The sequence below is a fragment of the Acanthopagrus latus genome, chromosome 15 (genome assembly GCF_904848185.1).
Source record: "Acanthopagrus latus isolate v.2019 chromosome 15, fAcaLat1.1, whole genome shotgun sequence".
Taxonomy (NCBI): Eukaryota; Metazoa; Chordata; class Actinopteri; order Spariformes; family Sparidae; genus Acanthopagrus; species Acanthopagrus latus.
In genome coordinates, this window is record NC_051053.1 from 20510480 (window position 1) to 20527766 (window position 17287).

The 17287-nt window shown below is 41.3% G+C and overlaps 1 protein-coding gene across 4 annotated transcripts in view; it reads left to right on the forward strand.

The window, feature by feature from the left end:
* The window catches only part of chrm3a (cholinergic receptor, muscarinic 3a), a 90153-nt gene that overhangs the window by 18836 nt on the left and 54030 nt on the right, over window positions 1–17287 (forward strand). For 3 of the 4 annotated variants that reach the window (XM_037122989.1, XM_037122988.1, XM_037122987.1), the window contains exon 2: window positions 14005–14119. The gene's annotated coding sequence lies outside the window, so the exon portion shown is untranslated. Of the gene's footprint in view, window positions 1–1252; window positions 1718–14004; window positions 14120–17287 lie in introns of those variants that run through there. The other variant, XM_037122991.1, reaches the window with a different exon arrangement.

The window sequence follows — 17287 nt, forward strand, 5'->3', positions numbered from 1 at the left end:
TTATGATGTCCTCTGCGGCATCAAACACCCTGCAGACTTAACAGGGTCTGACTGTTTTCATAGTGCCTCTGAACATATGGTGAGGCTAAGATGTTGAGACTCAAGTGACTGACCTGAATGAAAAGAAAATGGAAAATTCATTTAGAAGAAAGCCTCTGGCTGAGCAAGCAATATATCACATTCATAATGAATGATTATGAATGTCAAAGTTTTCGGGTTTCAGATTTCGGAAGAAGCAGTTTAAAAAAAAAAAAAAAAAATGTGGATCTGAGCTGCATGTGTCTTTTTCATCCTGTGGTTTAAGAAAAAAAAAAAACAGTGCTGCTTTGAGTTCTACGTGCATATCCGAATATTTCTCAAAAGCTGCAAAGATGTCATGGTTGGCGCTGGATGTGCGTAAATCCATTTTCCTCCATCGCCGGCTCACTATTTGCTTACACTGGGCATAATGAATCATTAATTCACTGCTGTCACTTGCAGCCCACAGTCACTCTGAGCAGAATTAACTCCTGATCCAGCAGAGCAGAGAAAGGAACAAAGGAGTGCAGGAGCATGAGCCTCCATATTTGTTTCACTCCAAATGGCAAACTATGGATCCGTTTATGTGTTGACAGGATGGGTGTTTTCTAATAAGGCTGTTAAGCCGCACTCTCACTGATGCATGTGGTTTTGATTGTGTTTTGCATTTTTCATAATATTAGGTCTCTTATTATTCCCCGACCTCCTGTGCATCTGTACTGCAGGTATTTTCAGGCTTCGAACACATGATTTCCTGTATTACAGTGGGTGACAGAGCATGCTGATGCTAATTTGTGTTTTGTTATTTGTCTTAATTAAAATACCCTCTCAAGCCCTGAATAGGCTATAGTATGCTATATAGTTCCCACTTGTAGTACTTGGACCTCAGGGGGTCCATCTGCAGTTGACAGTTCAGTTGTATGAAAAATGTAAATAACACTGTCAACCTTTTATAAAGATCCAAATTAAAATGGGTACAAATGGACACATTTTGGACATGAATGTGTGCATCAATAGAGAGCTCATCTGACAGAATGGTGCAGAGCCACTGTGATAGAAATGCATGCCAATCAAATGGATGTGACAAACCAAGAACTTAAACCAACATTATGTAACTATTTTACCTAAGATAAATGATACTGGTGACGCTGTCATCACTAACTCTGCTTGGATAACTTGGATCAGCTGGAACATCTACTCGGAGAACGACATCACGCTGTACGGCTCTATTTCACACACTGGATCATATTGGAGAAAAAATTCTTGTTTTCCTTCTGACGTCCTCCAGGTTCCCTTCGTCAACTCTCTGTGATTAAGCCGTTTTCTGATGGACAAAAAAAGCTTTAAGTAACTGCTATCTGACGGTAGCGGTACCTGCTCAATTAGCTCAGTTAGCCATGCAGCTAGCTGACCCTGCAAAGTCTGTGAGCTCAGAAAACTTTGTTGGTGTTTGCAGCTTTGGCCCGCCCAGAGGAGGAGGTTCTCAGGCCCGGAGCAGGAAATGCTGGCAGGGAGCGATGCCAGGTTGTTCTTCAGAACTGGAGCCAAGCTAGCGGGCAACTGGAACAGAACTGGACCGAGGCAAAAAGACCAAAGAGGACATTGAAGGAGGAAGCTAAAGAGGCAGTGAGCAAGCAAAAGGCCAGAGACATGAGTCAGTCAGCTTTGCGAAGTAGAGGTCTCCAAAAAAGATACCAAGGTAGTCTTCTAACTGTAGCTGCCACTAGCTAGTTAGCTCAGTTAGCTAGTAGCAGCTAGCTGACTGAGTAAGTGATATTATATGGCCTTCTAAGCTCCTGTGTTGTTGCACTTGCTTCATGTTTGGCCGTTTGCGAAGCTGTCGACTCATTCCAAATGCACGTGTACAGCTGTTCATATTTAAGCGGTGGCATATGAGTGAATCTGAAACTGTTGGGGTGCCAAATTACGTGTTGCTTTAAGTGTAAGAATCTCTCTCTAAATGTGTTGAGTTTGTTTTAATTCGTATGGAATTCGGTTCCAAACCTCTCATCAAACCAAGTTGAAATAGAAGTGTGGTTATTGTGGAGACATCAGTATATTTCTCAGCTTCATAATCTCCTCACTGGATAACAAATTGCCCTACAGATAAGGTCGCTGGCATCCCACTGGACAACGAGTCGGCTGCAAAATGAAATAAATCGTGCTCAGTAAGACACACTTTGTAATTTTGTGCAAGCCCCAAAACATTCCCTCAAACGACCTGAGCTTCCCTCCAGCTCACTGCTGATTTTCATCTGTGAGCTCCATGGAGTGTAACTTTAAAGCTAATGTTGTTTATGTTGTGGGCACATGTTTTTCAGAAAGGGAAAAGCTTGCTGCTCCATTTAGCACAAGTCAGCAGTTAGTCTGGGTATCCATAAATGTATTCCTTGGTTTTTATTTTTCATCAGCTCCTGGGCTTAGTTTCCAAATCTTCCTTCTTCGGTCCTGGGGAGAGAATTTTTACAACATTTTCTCTTGTCTTCGTCACCTCCTGTGGCAGGCTCAGCTGTTCCCTCACTCCCCTCAGTCACACAGGCAAAGAGACACAGCTGGCCTGATTGGTAATAACCCTTCAGCTGTAACAACTGTGGCTTACCGCAGCTTTTCCGGGCAAAGTAAAAGATACCTGTTTTATCACCGTTCGAGTGAACATACAGCCTTTCAACTGTTGATGGTATGAAAGTGTTGTAGTATCTGAGTTTTCAGAAACACTGTCAAGTTTTTTTTTTTGTATTACAACATATATTTTAACAGGTTTCTGTGTTTGCACAATTCTAAGATTAATTTCTGCCAAAAGAAAGTTTGATGATGTCAGTAATTATGCTGATGTCATGTGTCCTTTATTGTTAATGAGTCACGATTGCTAATGAAAGTTATTTATTAATGTCTTATTCCAACACATCTTCGTACCTGAACGACTGAGTAGGTTAATTGTCAGCGTCTCCAAAACAACATGAACGTTACAGTTTGAAAGTGACAGACATACTGGTACACATCGTACAGTTGCAGTTTGGTTAGGTTTTGGGTTGCAATCACTGCATTACATCTGTAAATGTCCGTTATGAAAGTACCTACATTACCAAACATTACATAAGGGATTTATGTTGAAAACATCTGGGATCATGCATTATACAACTCAACAAAATATAAAACAAAGGTCTAGTTGTTTTTCGGCATCTTAATGCAGGAGTGTTGAGTAATAGCCACGTCTTTGAATTGCAGCTCCTCTGTAGAAATGCTGCGCTTTAGTAGCTCTGATCTCATTTTCAGTATGTTCCCTCAGTGAAGATCCTGCCTGACCCCCACTGTTTATGACTTGCTGTTTGTGCAGCATTAAAAGGTCGAAGTGGACAAATAACTTGTGAAAAAGACAAACAAATGGCCAGAGATGTTATTCCCATGATTTTGAAAGGCAAGTTTTCACAACACTGGTAAACATATAATTCACTCTGAAGCCGTCTCTTAAAAACACAAACACTTCTCAGTCTTATACACGTCGAATTACAGTGAAGCCACAGTATATTAAAAATCACCCGGGGTGTCTCTGCGATGTCTGAGAAAAGCCTTTTCCTTTGTCTGTAAGTTTGTTTTTGTTACATACTGTACAGAAAGCTTGATTTTATAATAACTTTGTTCTCGTTCTTCTTTGACCTTTTACCTAGATGTTTTTTCCACTTCTTTCAGGACTACATCATCCACAGGAAGTGTTTCATGATTATTAGTCATCTTGCGAGATGAAAGTTTGAGGTGGCTTTTGCCTGCTGGAGGACCATTTATATATGGAAACCTAGAATATTCTTTTGTTGGTGCTGGCTGCGGGACTTTGCAGTTAAATTTGTGAATAATGCTTTTGGTCCTTTTCGGGACATTGTAATATAACCTCCTTTATATTTCTCATTCTTTCACGCCTCAGCCGGTCCTGAGCTGAAAGGAATTGGAACGTGTTTGGGGGTCGGCGTTCTCCCATTTCTGATGACCGATGGCAGGAGGGAGATGAAAGGCCCGATGTAAAAAGCTGTGCCGATGCTTCTATCCCCCCCATCACTTCCCCTCCTCTCCCCTTTCCTCCCTCCTCACCTGAGCTGCGGCGCCTCTTTTCACAGTCACAAAATAATATTGAGGGGGTCTGCCAGACACATCTTCCTCCTCTGCTTCCTGTCATCCCTTCAAGCCTCCTACTTTTTCCCATCCCCGCCTTTTCTTTACACCTTGTCTCGAAGGTGCAATATGCTTCTCGGGGGCAGGAAAAACAACCCACACAGGTTTCGGCTGAGCGAGCTCGCTAAGAGCTTTGAGCTTTTGGGATTCTGAATGCTTTTATGCTACTTGGTGGTGTTTGCGCCGATGATGCCCTGGATGATGGCTTGCTAAATGGGCTGAGGAATTTCACTCCGTGCGGCGAGGATACACATCATTTGTCAAGCAGGCTGCCTTCAGTTGTCCATGAAACACAATGCTAACCATTAACATGAACTTCAATGAAAAGATTATTTGTTCACCAGCTGGAAATCGGAACAGGCAGAGAGAATCATAAACAGGAATTTGGTTGTTCTTGGTCATCTTGCTACCAGGCGCAGCGCTGGTGTGATTGCCGCTGTTTTTTCCGTCCCCCTGCGGTTAAAGAGAGGAGACTTTGTCTTAAAAACCTTCTCTTTTTGTTTGTGTGACTCAGTTTGCAGTCCCATTCGTCCTAATGGTTGCATTTATTGCCCCCCCCGTGCCGATCACACCTCACGCCTCCTCTCTCATGCTTTCGGCTCACAGTCAGAGTGGCTCTAATTGAGTTTTTTGGACAGGCGGCCCGGTCTCAAACGCTTCGCCAGAGATAAAAGAAATTTAGCATTACAGCATCAAAGGGGCGCCCCCGCAGACCTCACCCTCCCCGTTCCACTTCCACACCCCCCCACAACACGATCAGATCAAATGAACTTGTAGGGTCAGTTTAGCTGCGAAGGGTTAATGATGTGGAGACCGCGCTCGGATTTTTAATTCACACTCTGGGCAAATAACTACCCTCAACCCATTCAAGTCTCGTCCCTCCACTGATGACTCATGCACTTTGCACTTTTTTTTTTGCAAACATCCTGTTTATTTAAAGCACTTTATGTGAATTTATTTGACTGTAATTTGATGTGGCTTGGCTTGGATCTGTCATTATCTGACAGTGTTTGCTTCATCAGGATCAATTGGCTCCTGATGGCAGCAGACACGGGGTCAAAGATGCGGCTAAATTCAGAGATGAAGTGTCCTTTAGCACCGGGGCTTACTTGAAGTGGCACATTCTTGAGATCCTTTTGCAGAGGTTCAAACTCTGTTTTCTCCTGCTTTTCACTTCTGTTATGGCTCTCTTGTTTCTCTAAGAGTATATAATAACAGCCATGCCTCTCACTTGGACAGAGTAAATGGGGCGACTATATTAAACCCTGACATCCTCTACATTTCTACTTCTCTACTGTGGAATTGTAGTGCTTGTTGCTGTACAGCTCTAGCAGTACAGAGATTTATATGAAGCTTTCATATCCGGCCCTACAAGACGGATAGTAATCCGCTGACCTCGGCTGAGTGAAGTCAGCTAGATAAACGCCGGGAAGTGTGTGCCTGTGTTTGCCCACCCCGATCCAACACAGGAGAGTCATTAATATGGCCATGAGTCATTTGCTCTGATGACAGTTTTTTCATTCACTCACAGTAGATGTTGCATCAAGCTGGCAGGTATTCCAGCGCAGTCCAAGAGCCATATACTGCGCACGCCAGCAGCCATTGTTTCAGTGTTTGTATCTCTTGCACCACAGGGTCGTTGCTGCAAAGCCATAACCATCAGATGTGACTTTGCTGAAAGACCTGGTCCAGATGCAGAAGGGACAGAGAATATTTAAGGTGCCCTGTGGAGTTTTCTTGGCAACAAAACAAGATTATGTTTCTGTTCAGCTCTACTCACCAAAACATGTTTAAGGGTTCAAGGCCTTACCCTCTTCTCATTTCTCACTTTCTCCTTCTCCTTGCGTAAGATGATTTAAAGAAATATCAGTAAAATATAAGGTTAGATCTCTGTCACATGAGAATGACACGAGTAATATTAAGGTGTAATGTCATTAAACGTGGTTAGAACAGTGCGATGAAGGACAGAAAGTTTCATTACACATTTTGTCATGATGATTAAACAACTAGTACAACCTCTGAATGCCAATGAGCGTTTGTCGAGCTGTGCTCTCACCATGGTTTGTCTACTCCAGCTGTGTGTCACACCTCTTTCAGTCGCAGGTGCAGAAAAGACCTTTGCAAAGGCTACAATTGTGAGTCGTTGCTAATAGCCCCCCTGCCAAGCCTCTCCCTCCTTGATCCTCTCTACTTACAGATGCATTTTAGAAGTTTTACAGAGACATACTTCAAGATGGCACACTGGGTTTGATTGCCGAGGTTACATGCAGCACGAGAGGAACCTTCTTTTAAACATCCCTGTTTTCTTGTCGGATTTAGTGGCAGCTAGATGGGTGGTTGCAATATCTCTTGTCTCACCCTAGACAGTGGACTCTGTAGTAGAGGAGCTGCTGCCTCTTTTGATAGATATTGATAGTTTTGGATACAACAATTAAAACGTAATTTTGAATATCATACTCCATTACTGACAGATCCCTCTTCATCCTACACACTGGGTCTTTAAAGCTGAAATACACAACTTTTCAACTGTACCCCCATCTAGCATTTCCCTCCGCTATTCTTATTGGCGCGCCGTGTTAGCAACAAGGCTACCACAAGGAGCCGTGTTACTGTCCAAAGTAAAACCAACGGTAAGAAACCTGGCTGGATCTAGAAATCCCAGTCTCAGTGTGGTGAAAAAGCAGAATTAAACCCCTGGTGATATTGTAAGAGGTCTCCATTGGAGCGAATGCCCATCTGTTAACTCCTGTTGTTCCTTGGTTTCTGTCACTCTCCCTCTTCACCTTCTTTTTCTCCTCAGTCATTGTTGAAAATAAATGTAGGTTTTGTCTTAATAATGATGGCCTACAGCTGAGAAAAACATCATGAAAACTTCATAACTTCCAAACTTCATTCTTGTTGCAGTCTGGAGTTAGTATATATATAAAGATCTGCCAAATTTAAAAGAGGTAGCTGGTTCCTTTTGAATCTCCATGATAGGTGACCCTTGTGTTTATATTTGGATCAGGCTTTGTGGCTTTGAAGAGCTGCAGCTTTATTTGTGAGGTCGATAAGACCCGTGCTGCTGTTGGCACTGATTTATCCAAATACAAAGACTGAGTGAATCCTGAATTTGTCTTAAAATTGGCTGTGACGGTTCACATTTTGTCCGTGTGCGGAACTCATTAGAGGGACGACTTTCAAGAAATGTGAAAGGGTGAGAATGTTGTGCTGTCTGGCAAGTTTTCAAGGTCTCTATGTCTCACTTTTTCTCTTGTGTCTTGTTTCTTGGAAAGATTACACAATGATACACAGCAAAGAACAGTGTTACAGATCGCTTAAGATGTTTTTCAACTCCTTGATTCAGATGAGTTCACTGACAGATCCGAATGCGACTGCTTGGAGTTGACCTTCCTGCCCTCAAAGTGACAGATAGGAAGACAAATGCAGATCTCAATTTTAGGTTAATTGATTTTAGGGAGGAAATTGCTTTATTCTTTGATGTGCTTTCAAATTAATGCTCCATTGTTCATTTTATCTTGCCTTTATTTCGAGTTTTCCGCTCTCGTTCCCTCTTACCATGGGCTTTCTAGTGTGCTGATTCTCTTCCATCTGTTTCTCAGTCAATTTTGCCCTATTTCCTGCCAATTGGTCAAATCCCTCCATGGGTTTCAGGCTCATTTAAGGAAGCGTCGCATGTTGAGATCATCAGCTGCAGTTATGGCAATCAGTCTTTGAACCTCTCGGTGTCGCAGAAGCTCGGCATAATTTTGGATATCCATTTGAAGTTTTGTATATCACTCTTTAGAGGAGCACTCAGGGTGGAGGGTGTGTGTGTGTGTGTGTGTGTGTGTGTGTGTGTGTGTGTGTGTGTGTGAGGAAACGGCAGTATTTTTTTAGCAGATGGCTCACGAATTTATCAGTGTGAAAGTTTAATGAAGCAAAAAGTTCCTGTGGTCAGATTGCTGTCAAGGTTCAGTAGGTAATTGATTGCCTGGACGCATATGTACACAATTTATTTGAGTCATATCCAGACAGCTGACTGTCATCAGCATACAAAGCAATGTTAGCTCATTTAATTGCAGGATTCTATCTAACTATCTGCAAAAAACCATCCTCCCAGTACAGCAAACATGACTCTTCATTCCTTTATTGCCACGTACTTAGACACTGTTTAGGACTGGCACCAACACGCTGCCATAAACAGTAATGTCTCAACCATACAGTATTTATCAGCACCCATGTTTTTTTCTTCTGTCCCTAACCGATCCCGAGCTTTGAATTCCTGTGGTCCGACGAAACAGACGGCTTACAGGAAAATCCAAACTGAAATGCGTCCTCACCCGTACAGCAGAAAGATTTTTTTTCCCCTCATACATTTTTCAGAAAGCTCGCAGAGTGGTGACTGAGTGTTGATCAGGAGAGAGTCCTGCAGTCCTGCTTGGCCGACAATGTGCTCTTACACCTATTAAACCCCCCCCCGTTTTACATGAGCTTCAGAAGACACCGAGGGAAAATATGTGGACTTTTGGCAGCCGGGTAAAGGTCTCATTTGGGTTAAGCTGTTTCAGTCCTCTTTGATATCCTGCAATTGAGTTTCCCCGGCTGACATGCATAAACCAATTAAATAGAATATCCCTGTCCACCTTTGTGGCTGGAAAGGTTCTTCAACGAAAACACCCTCCACTGAGCAGTAGGTGTGACTGCGATGTGCTTCCTCTGCTTTACTGTTTCTGCCTCAGTCGGTCGTTTCATATTGAAAGGTGCACCGTGCTGTTTATTTGGTATCTGGAGTCTGAAAATGCACGTTAACGTGAATCCAAAGACGAATTAGTGGAAAAAGAGTTTACACAACATTGTTGATCCCATTTGACACGCAGTCAAGCTTGTGCACCCACTTCAGTTGAGGTGTGTGCTAATGCTTTTAACTGAGCAGTTACAGCGAAGTCTTTTGCTTTAAAAAGGGGGTAAATAAAGTCGTGACTTTAGACTTTTAGGTTACATTGGAAGAGCTGTATGGAGCCATGTTATGTTTATTAAAACAATCCCCATCCTCTTCAGAGTATGCTGCAATGCTGTTTAACTATGAATCTCCAGCAATCTTTTGTGGGCTATTAAAATTCACCCACATTTCAGTCTGCATCAGGGTGAGTAGGTAATGAATGAATTCTCACATTTCACTGAAGTTATATTGGAATAATCTACTGTCTATCTCTGGAGTCGCTCGCCACACCTTTTAATGGTGCATTTTCAAACAGAAACAGACGAATCCTGCAAAACTTCCCTTTGACAAATCCTCATGCAAATGGCGCTTGTCATTTACTCGTTTCGATTTAGTGCAGCACGACATCAAACTACACATTAAAGCACTTGTCTGAATTTTCTTTAACTGCGTGCGGGAGAAAACTGTCTCCTTTTATTGTGATCCAAGAAAATCTTAATGTGGTTTCAATCACACCATATCCACACAATGCAGAGCCGTGGTGTCTGTGCGCTGCACATGAAGTAGCCACTCTTATCAGTGGGAGCAGATGGAGAGCGTCCAAGTGAGAGGCTCAGTCTGGCTCCATGTATGTCATAAGTAAGAGAATGACCTTGGCGGGATCTCAATTGCGCTTCGACCATAAGAAACACACACTCTTCTGTCCTCGTCCGTCCTTCTTTCTGTACGTCCCTCCGTCTTCTCAGCTCCCTCTGTCTCTCACGCACACGCTCCTACACATTCCTGTGTGCGGCTTTGCAGCTGGAGACGATATGCACTCCTCCACACTATCACTTCATCAAAAGAAAAAGCCATTTGTAAGACACTCAGAGAGGCACCGAGGCTCTTTGCAATGCCCTTACATGCAGGTGATTACATACTTAGTCATTTGCAGCTTTCACCACAGCAGGTAGAAGTATTTGCTGCGAGGTTAAGATGCTGCTTGATAGTTAATACCTGATGCAGCGTAGGTAAACATTCTTACTCATGTTTGCCTTAGCAAGTTCCTTTTTTTTTTTTTTTTATCATGCCTCAACAGAAAACCCGCAGCCCCTAAATCAACCCGACTCTGGGTATTTGACTCGTGTAACATAAATCCCCAAAGACATTAATCAAGGGCCATATTTTAGGCTCTGTGTAGTTGTTCTCGCCTTGCTGAGCTAACAGGGAAGGATAAACACTCGCTGAAAGGTGATATCAATGTATTTTCGGCCAATAAATTTGAAGAGCTTTGCTGGGAGATTTATATTGGACCATAGCTGCTTGAGATAAGGGGCTCCATTTGGGAGGAGGAGAGGAGTGGAGCTGTGAGTGAGAGTGTCATGAGATTTGCAGGGGTTTAATCTCACACAACCCAACCCCATCATGTTGTAGTCGCGTACCACAGTGGCTGTGTGCTGCAGTGGTCAATCCCCTGTGTTGGCCCGAGGCGGCTGCACGCTCCCACAGTATGTGCCTCCTTTAATACACTTGAAGGCAGCAGGTGGTTCTTCTCACCAACAAGTTTAACTGTTGCATAACGCGTGCAGAGGTTTACTTAGCCTAGTCATAGCGGAAGTGCTTCCTAAGAGGATGATTTATGCATTGCTATATTGAAACGTTCATCACGGTCGTTGTTACGTCGAGTTAAGTTTCCTTTAAATATTTACAGTGAGCAACCGGCAGGTGTAACTGTTACATAACTAACGGAGCCACGTAACAAAGGAACGCTAGGTTGCTGATTTATTATCTATTTAGACTAAAGAGTGAAAGAGTTGAATTGGACTGTGGTCAACACACCTGACCTCCCAGTGAGCACCAACCGGGATTTCGATGTTGAATTTTCTAGTTGAAATCTCGGCGATAAGACGTCTTTCTCCGTTCAACCGACTAAAATGTGGCTACAACATTAATGTCACAAAGCAAACATTTATGTAATCACGTTTTCTATAATTTGTTCATTTTGCACTGGAAGGGAAACTTCAACACAATGTTTCATACAGATATAGATAGATAGATAGATAGATAGATAGATAGATAGATAGATACTTTATTGATCCCGGAGGAAATTCAAGGTAGAACTATATAACAGTATAGCAACTTCTGGGGCATGCCTGCTGTGAGCTGACACTGTAATGGGATCAGTTTTAATGTAAAATAAGCGATATATATGCTGCAAAACACATACGCATACACTAAAAGCATTACAGCTTTGACTACTCAGCACCAGGACTTCTGGAGCAAGTGTATATGCTTAAAATCATACGATGCTTTATGTTGCTAAGATGTGTGCGGCTGTTGAGGCAGGTTGATCTTTTGATTGCAGGTGAAAAACTGTTATTGCCAGATTTATCACAAACCCATCTTGTATCCTCTGCAATGTGCAAATAACAGCCTAACGCCATGTTAATTAAAATGTGCTCACCTTAAAGTTAATATTGTCTAAATGTAAATATTTCATCAACATCTTAGTAGTAGTCAGTGAAAAAGATATCTGTACCAGTTTCGAACTTCTTTTTAACTGAAAAATGCTGCCTAGTTTTTATTTCTATGAATTAAACTGGAATTACATACATTTTTTACTTGGAATATTTACACCATCGGCCAAGATTGGTTCCCGGCTCCTGGCAAAATGACGGTTTGATTTGTAGCCTTCATGACTCAATTAAGACTAAGTTATTAAATAAACTTACACTGGATCTCCTCATTTTTCTTCTCCTCCCCCTTCAACCCCAACTCCAACCCCTGCGGTAGTTACTTGTTTGCATGGAGCACTACTCAAACTGTTATTACTCCATGTGAAATTATAACCGTATCACTCGTCAGTTAGATGCTTACTTCTTCTCTCTTGTTTCCACACTAGTGGTGATGATCGTTTCCTCATTAGGAAACAAATGCTATATGCCTCGCTGAGGTGGTTGCTAGGCTCTAAGGAAAACAGAAAGCGATTGTGTTAATACTTTGAAACACTAAATGGGAAAAAGTTGAAAAGTTGTCTGTTTCCACTCTATAAACTTATTTGACTAGTTATGTTAGCATAATCAGATATTTCCCATTTATTCTATGTGTGTATATACAGTGCTGTATCACACTGACAGCATCATTTAAGTATTCAGAACCAAATATTGACATATAGCTTACGGCATCTGAAACTGTCTTTTGATTGGATGGTGCTGCAGATGTTGCATAATACCTGTTATACAAGAATTTAGGAGTGACTTTACGTGCAATTCTAATTGGTTAACATGTACATGTAACGTGTATCTGGTGTAAAACAATTGAAATCACAACCTTCTTACAAATTTGAACATACATCCTGTTGTAGGAGACACAAATGCAGCAGATTTTTGTGCTCAATGCAGAGAATGCTTTGTTTTGTGACTTGATCCGTCGCCCCGCAGGCGTCCGATGTATGGATGGAATTAAACGCGGGTTTCTTTTCACATCCTTCACAGTTGCATTTTGACAATGAGCCCTTCAAGATCTTCCTCCTCAGTATAATTCTCTGTGAGAACTAAAGCTCATATAATGACTTGACCTTTTATCTATTACTTTAAAGGACCGGCCCTCACATGTGCCGGCTGACACATTTCTGTTTCAGATTGGTAATGAGCCATTGTACATTCACATTCACACTCTATCTGGATAATTACCATTTCATATTATTGAGAGAAAAGCCCCCCCCCCCCTTATTCATAGGGGTATTTTTCCTGCAAATTGAGACTCAGATCAAGTCCTGTTATGGATTTAAAGTGGCAACTTGAAAATGTTAATTGTCTAATTCGGTCCTCTTTATGGCTCGCTTGAGAACACCCCTGCAGACTCAGCCAAAACCAGGAGCAGAAAAGGCCAAGCGAGGTTGTCAGCGTTAGGATGAAGCGCAACATCTTGCTGGGAAACTGTCGTGGAATTTTGTATTTAAATTGGTGTTTTTTAGTTTGAACCCCATGCAGCCGATGTAAATGTCAGTGTTATTAACAAACGATCTCAAAGAGGAAGAGAATTGTTCTCACCCATAAATGTCGCCCAGAGGAGAAATGTTTCCTCAATTGACCTTTGAGGTATAATTTGTAAATGTGATACATAAAGGCAGAAGTGTGCTCATTTGTTTCACAATAATGGAGGTGTTTGAATATGTGTATCGCGCCCCTGCATCGACCGTCCTCCACTCTGTCACCCTCTTTCATTTACCCACCCGAGCCAGCTCTGACTTCCGTATTTAATAAATTCCTTTTCCAGCCTGGGAACTGCTCCATTACTTTTGATTATTTTTAATGGCAAGCTCAAATTTTTTTGTAGTACATTCATATTTGTCTCTTAAGACTTGAAGACTGTTTTAATGAGCTCTCATAAGGTCTGCTTCCTTAGCCCCTGGCTAGATCCAGCTATGTGCAGCAGGCAACTCTACTAGACCAAGACTATATAAGGCATGAACACTTCCCTAGACATGAAGACATGCCATTCTTCCCTTTGACAGATATTATCCAGCGGGGAATGGTAGCTACACTACTCAAGTAGATCCTTGATTAAAACATATTGGACAAATAAAGCATAGGGAGAGATTTTTTCTCAGAGCAATGTGAGCTATTTGGCAATGACATACATGAAAGATATACACATTAGTTTCAAACTGAAGACCTTTGGCTCTAATTTGAGAGGTGTAATGTATATTTTCTAGATGGAAAGAGGAGTCATGATTGCTCAAACTCTGGTGACATAGTGTTGCAGTCTTTTCCAGCCGTTGAAGCTTGTCCTTCATTTCAAATGCAACAAAAAAAGAGCGCTATAGGTGTTCTTCTTCCTAATTTGGACAAATAATCTTTAACATATTCTCTCCTGTCCTCTCCTTCACCCTCTGCCCCCTTGCTCCCTTGTCTGCCTCCCAGACGCCATGATCCAGAATGAGGAGGATAATCGTGCACCCGCAGTAGACAGCATGGACACCAAAAGGCACGCTGCTGAAAGGTGACCTCCAGACACTTCACCTCCCCAAAACATTTGGTGAGTAACCGGATTCCTTGTGTTCATAAATGATCTCCAAACCCCCCTGTCAGTGTTTGGCAGGATGAGCAGCTCCGAGCCATTTACTAACACGATGTTAGACACTTTAAATGAAGTCTTATTAAAGAAAGCACATCATCAGATGACTTTTTCTCGGCCATTGAAAGAAAACGTTCAATGTGGATTTTCCTGAATGACCTCTGAAGCGTCGATTGGTTCAGCCGTGCTTAATAATTGCTATTTTCCCCTTTGGCCTGAGTGCTGCTAAGCTTTCAAGCAGAAAAAAAAATCTTTATTTCTTAATTAAGGCTATGTTTTTTTTCCTAATGACCAAAGTATATTGGTATTTTATCTGAAATGGCCTTCAATAAGATCTATAAACCTTTGCACCTGTGTGTGTAAAAGATATATTGATGCATCATAAACAGTCATTAAAGACTCAACCAATTTCTTCCTACTGAAGACTTGAGTGTTAAAATTAAATAAAGAAATATGTATAAGAATTTTAATTTTATTGTTTATAAAGGCTCAGTAATCTTCTTAATTAGTTTGGCACATATATGTACATACACACATATAACATTACTGGCACCAGGAGCGACTCTACTCATTTCTAAAATAAGTCCAGATGTATGTAAGCTGATGAGTAAATGACCCTACTTCTCGCTTGTTTTATAACCCCAATAAACAGTTTTCTAAAGAGTTTATGGCCTCAATAGTTAGTTTGAATTTATCAGTGCAGCATGATGTCGTTGGGTTCTTAGTAATGACGATGTCCACCCTCCTGTTCAAACATGGTCACTTCTGGTGCCAAAAAATATCTAGATGGGTGACGTCATGGAGGGTTTACGCTTAAGAACATGTCCGCCGGTGCAGCAATATGGCTTGGGCAAAATTTGACAGTGATTATTGGTTGAAAAGATAAAGAATATCACCAAACTTTTCTTTAAATGTATTAATTAAAATCTGAAAACAGAACAAAACAAAACAAGTCTCAATCACGAAACTAGCTCAGGCCAAGTACCCATGTGAAAATAACGTTCAGTCATGTTAATTTGGATGTACATTCCAGGCAGTTTATTAGCATAAACTAAAGCCCATATACGGCAGCAATCCTCAGTGGTGGGTGAAAACCATCTGTAAGTTATTACCTGTGGAAAACTAAATATCAGCACACGCAAGGCCGGATAAATAAACAAACCTTAGGATGATAGCCTGATAACAACAACCACAAAACGCCATGACACACCAAGAAAACAACACGACTGCTACTTGTACAAATACTACTACTACTAATAATAATAAATGTAATGTTTCGTTATGTGCAGTGTCTTCAGGGGCCCAGAGAAATAGAGAATGTGGGGTATTGTGTGCTTTGTGTTTATAACAAACATATAGTGTTAAACAAAATTGCCTACAAGAAACAAACTTAAAAGCCTCTTCAGAAAACAGAGGATCTTGGATGGACAAAATGACAGTCAAGGTCAGAATGAATACACATAGACAGCATATGTGTGCTTATATTTGAAATAAGAGCCCAAGCAATAACATATTAAAGGACAGGTACTGGCGAGGCTGAACTGTTTTAAGATCCAGAATTGAAGATTTTAGGACCTGAATTATCACTTGTGACTATTCCGTGAGTCACTTTTTTAAAGGTCTTCTTTTATAGAGAGTGAGATGTCAATGTTTTATATAACGAAGTAGCTCGAAGTGTTATATAAATACTGCTCAAGGATCCAAACGCTGAATCCGCTGAGATATGCATAAAGCCAGTAGCCAGAACTTCAGTAGGATGGTGATGTCACAGCAGTCACACTCAGCCACGCCCCCTAGCACAACCGTGGCTGCAGAAACACCAACAGAGCTGATGTAACAACATGGTGCTCAGGCTTGTGAGAGCTGACCAATCAGAGAAGACTCGGCTTAAAGGGGGGGCCATAAAGCAACAGGCACTGAAACGGAGCATTCACACAGAGGGTGAATAGAGATGCTGCAGCCGTGGACCGTATGAGAAAAATAATGTGTTTTTTTTAACACTAAATCATGTAAACATTTTCCATTTACCAAAATAAAAGCATGAACCTGAGATTGAGCATAATATGGGACCTTTAATGGTTATAAAAGCTAATTTCAACTGGAGTTAAAACATGAAGACAAAAATCTAAATCTAGTTGAATTTCTAATATTTTTGGTGGCCTAAAGCCTTGTTTGAAAGTAATCAAATTCATCCCCTGAGCATAGCAGACATATATTTTCAGACAGGTTTTGTGTGATAGTGTCTAAATGCTGCTTAGCTTGTTCTGTGTTGAAATATTACCTTCAAGTCCTCTGCAAAGTTAGTATTAGATGAAGTAGCCTTCGGCGAGAGTGCCTCATTATGGAAATCAGGTTTTTGCTCTGAAGCGATGATTGATAGCAGAGCAGAGTACCTCAGGCTATAATCAATGCAATCTCTGTAAGTGAAACCTACACAAATTAACATTAAAATCAAGCAAACATAGAGAAAATAATCATTTTAATTAACTGGCAAAAGGCAAGGTTCATTTGTCATGGAGGAAATGGTGCATATGTGCAGTTTACATGCTGTTACCCCATACAGAGTTCAGTCGGTTTGCAGTTTGTCACCCAGCGTCTCTGTGAGCACGAGTAGGAACAGCAGGAATGGTGAAAAAGCACTCGGGCATTGGATAGTATTCAGTCAGCATGCATTTAATTTCGGGTTCACAATAGCAGGCGGCAGAGACCTGGTTATACAAGAGCTATGGACAAGCACATTTGGGTGTGCGAGCGTAGGAAGGAACAGATAAACTGTTTCTGTCACCTCATTTCTTTGAATATGATTACCTGTCTGAAGTAATATGATTGTCCTTCCCTTGTTCTATCTTATCTATTCCTGCTGTTGGTTACATTGTTAGATTTTATTGAACAGTCAGGATGCTTAGTGGCAGATTGTGGTCATTGATTTAAGGTTTAAATGAGATTCTCCAAAGCACTGGAGGAAAAACTTTCGGACATTATGTTTAGTCTAATTTGACATATTTTGACGTATATTTCTGGGAGAAATCTTTAGTAATTATGTGGCAATTTGTCATCATTAAATCTACTTTTTGCTCACCAGCTTGATAGAAGATACCGAAGTCCTACATGGATGCAAAATGCATAATT